Genomic DNA, 3,376 nt, shown 5'->3' with positions numbered 1-3,376 from the left:
AAGACCGTAAGGCCCCACAGGGTGGGTGGGAGAACTTGAGTGACACACGGAAAGCACTTGGGTATCGCGGGTGCCTCACAGCGCGTTTTCCCCCAGCCCCGGGCTCTACCCGCTTCACCGACGCCGTGTTTCAAAGGTGCCCGTGCAGCTTAGGAAATTTGAAGATGATTCAGGGTTCCCCAGACACCCTCCCTGAATTGCTTTGCCTTCTGCCCTCAGCTAAGTAGAGTTTTTATTCCCCGTCTGAGCTCGGAATCCGGAAGGTGTCTCCTTTGTGTCCAATTAGAACATTTTTCATTTCAAAACGTATTGTTGTCCGGGGACAATGGCGTGAAAAGGAGCCGAGCTGCTCCTGAGAATAGAAGCAGGCAGTGAAAGGCTTCCTGAACACGGTGGCACCTCTGAGGGGCCCCTCTGGGCCCCGCACCGGCTGAGCCAGAACCAGGTGTCAGCAGGAGAGACCCTGTAATTAATTTTTAAATTTGCTATTATCATGCATTTAGGCAGCGGGTTGACGTGCCGCTTGGTTTTGACCTTTAAAAATGTTACAGGCAGTATCAGCTTTTCTCCAAAATGAAGGACATTGACCTAGAGGCTATAAAAACCACAACTTCGTAAGCTGGCAACCTTCCTTTCAAAGTTTTCTCTCATTTCCTTTTATTTTACTTGTCATCTATTTAAAGGAAACCCACAGACACATACCCTTCCAACCCCCCCCCCCCGCCTCTTTTTTTTTCTGGAAATAAAGTATGTATTTCCATCCCTTCGTTTTTTATTCCCAAAGTAGCTGTCACACTTTTTTTTTTTTTTTTGTATTGTGGTAAAATGTACCGTAACATAAAACTTACCACTTCAGCCATTTTTAAATGTACAGTTCAGTGGCATTAAGTACATTCATATCGATGCAGGCTGGCGGGTCCAAGGACCCAGAGGGGGTCCCGCGGGAGCAGCCAAAAGGGTCCTTGGCGTCGCACAGGAGAGAAATCAAATGCAAGGCGAGAGGAAGTGCGAGCAGAGATTGAAGACGCAGAGAGTACAGATGCGGACGGAGTGTCCGGGAGGACTCAGAAAGGAGAGGAGAGGGGGTCTCGTCTTTGCTGGGGGCCTGGGGGTTTGGTTCAGGATGGTGGGTCCTGTGCACGTGTCTTCTCGGCATCCGGGAACAAAGACGGGGTTTTCCGTAAGTCACTGATGCCCTGGAGGGAGTCAGGGGGTCTGGGTGAGTCGGGCCTCTTGGAAAATGTTCGTGACGAGCCGCCCCGGTCACTCCTTAGGTATTGTCTACTGTGCTGGAACACTCCAAAGAGCTCATTAAAATCCTCGGCCTTCACGAGGAGGACACACACGCGGTTCCGCAAGCCACGCGTAAGGCGCGGGTGCGGGTGCCAGGCAAGAGGAGAGGCAGCGAAACAAGCAGTCTTTCGCGGGGTCCCTTCAGTTTCCCTGCCTCACTCTGGTGCGCGACCAACCCCACCGTCCGTCCGCGGAGATTTCCCGTCTGCCCAAACTGAAACTCTGCTCCTTCAACTCGAACTCCCCACCAGCCTCCCCCCCGGCCCCCCGCGACCACGTTCTACTTTCTGTGTCGGTGACTTTGATTACTCCGGGGACCTCAGAGAAGTGGAACTGTGCAACATTGGTCTTTTTCCGCAAGGCTTATTCCGCTGAGCAGAGCGTCCTCAGGGTTCACCCGTGTCCTAGCAGGTGTCAGGATTTCCTTCTTCCTGAAGCTGGATGATATGCTATTGTATGGCTGTCTCGCGCACGTTGAAAGGGTAGAAGACCTTCAGCGACTAGTGGCGACACGCTAGTTTTCCAGTTGGGACGGTGTTTTTCCCACACATTACTTCATCTGGTCCTCCAGCGACATCTGGAAATAAGCATGATCGCCCCGTGTCACCCGTGAGAGGCCGGGTCTCCGAGAAGCCGAGGGACGGCCGAGGCCACGCTCCCGAGTCGGGGAGCAGGACTCAAACCACCCAGAACCCCGGCCTCCTCCTGGCTCCCATGACACCCTGGTCCCAAATGCTGAAAGCAGAACTTATTCGTCGTTGAGGCTAGAGTTCACTTTTTGATTTCACCCCCCTCCTGTATGCGTTCGCCAGCTTCTAGCCGGGGCTCAGTTAAGATGAGCGTAGTGACAGAGTCTCCTGGCAAAAACAACCACTTTGAGACAGAGGAAGGGAACAAAACCTACCCCAACCCCAGTCTCCCCGCTGTGAACCACCAAGGCTATCTCCTTCTGGTCTTTTTATAGGAGATCAGAATGACCGCGAGGGCCGCGGGACAGAAGGAAATCTCTTATTTATTTTTGAGAGAGAAAAAGAGCACAAGCAGGGGAGGGGCAGAGACAGAGGGGGACAGAAGATCCGAAGCAGGCCCTGTGCTGACAACAGAGAGCCCGACGCGGGGCTCGAACCCACAACCTGCAAAATCACAACCCGAGCGGAAGTCGGGCACTCAACCAACTGAGCCACCCAGGCGCCCCTCCAAAGGAATTTTTATCTGTTAAAGTAGACTTACAGGATCTTGGGCGTCAGGATAATGTTAAGCCAGGATTCCCTTTGGCCCCCAGCAAAGTGTCATCATGGAGGCAGCTGAGCTCCTAGAGGGAGGTCACTCTGCTGGTTTCAAGGACTTGGCAATGGGCTAGAGGCAGCGAGGGAATTTAATTTTTCATTTGCCTGAGTTTCCCACATCACCCTGGCAAGCACTTTAACCCCTTTCCTTTGTTCTTGGGTAGCCGGGAGTGTCCGAGGAATATCACACTTATTCCGCATTGGGGGTGGGGGGGTGCTGCCCTCCGCCTGCCCCACACTCCATCACTCTTCACACAGCCCCTCTGCCACCCCAGTGGAGGAGGTGGGATGGAGAAAGAAAAATGAGGCCATTCTAGAAGTCCAGCTTCGGGGTACAGGCAAAGCTCAGACTCAGGCTCCTTTTACTGCTGCCACCACGGGAGATGCTGGGGACCCCTCCTCGGAGACAAGACGCTGAGTGGCATCCCACCGTGTGCTCCCCACCCCGGACCACTTTGAGGTAGGGCCGTATTGACGGTCGTTCCAAGCACAGCGATGTTTCTTCACTGAATGTAATAAACCGGGGACGTCAGTGCTTCCGCCGAGGGCCAGGCTCAACGCTCCGCATGGAGGACACCAAAAGGAAGGTGACCTGTCTGTGACTGGAGACAGACTGGAGACAGGTCCTCCTCATGACCCCACAGCGGACCGTTCTGGAGGCAGCTGTGTCATGCTGGGGTAGAGCGACTAATTCTGCCAGAGACAGGGAGACGACACGCGAGTCCCGGAAGGCTTCACGGAAGAGACGTCGTTGGAGCCGAGTCCTCCGGGCAAATCTCCACCAGGTGACACGTGGG

At 54.1% G+C, this 3,376-nt stretch overlaps 1 non-coding gene across 1 annotated transcript; it reads right to left on the bottom strand.

Annotated features, from left to right (window-relative positions):
* Positions 1-2,398: 2,398 nt before the first annotated feature.
* On the bottom strand, positions 2,399-2,483 carry TRNAR-UCU (transfer RNA arginine (anticodon UCU)). Its single transcript has one exon. It is a non-coding gene; the product is annotated as a tRNA-Gly (tRNA).
* Between the last annotated feature and the right edge of the window lie 893 nt (positions 2,484-3,376).

The sequence above is a fragment of the Panthera pardus genome, unplaced genomic scaffold (genome assembly GCF_024362965.1).
Source record: "Panthera pardus isolate Hobbes unplaced genomic scaffold, ASM2436296v1 HiC_scaffold_6, whole genome shotgun sequence".
Lineage (NCBI taxonomy): Eukaryota > Metazoa > Chordata > Mammalia > Carnivora > Felidae > Panthera > Panthera pardus.
The sequence above is the reverse complement of the archived record's forward strand: the minus strand, read 5'-3'. Positions and strand labels throughout refer to the sequence as shown.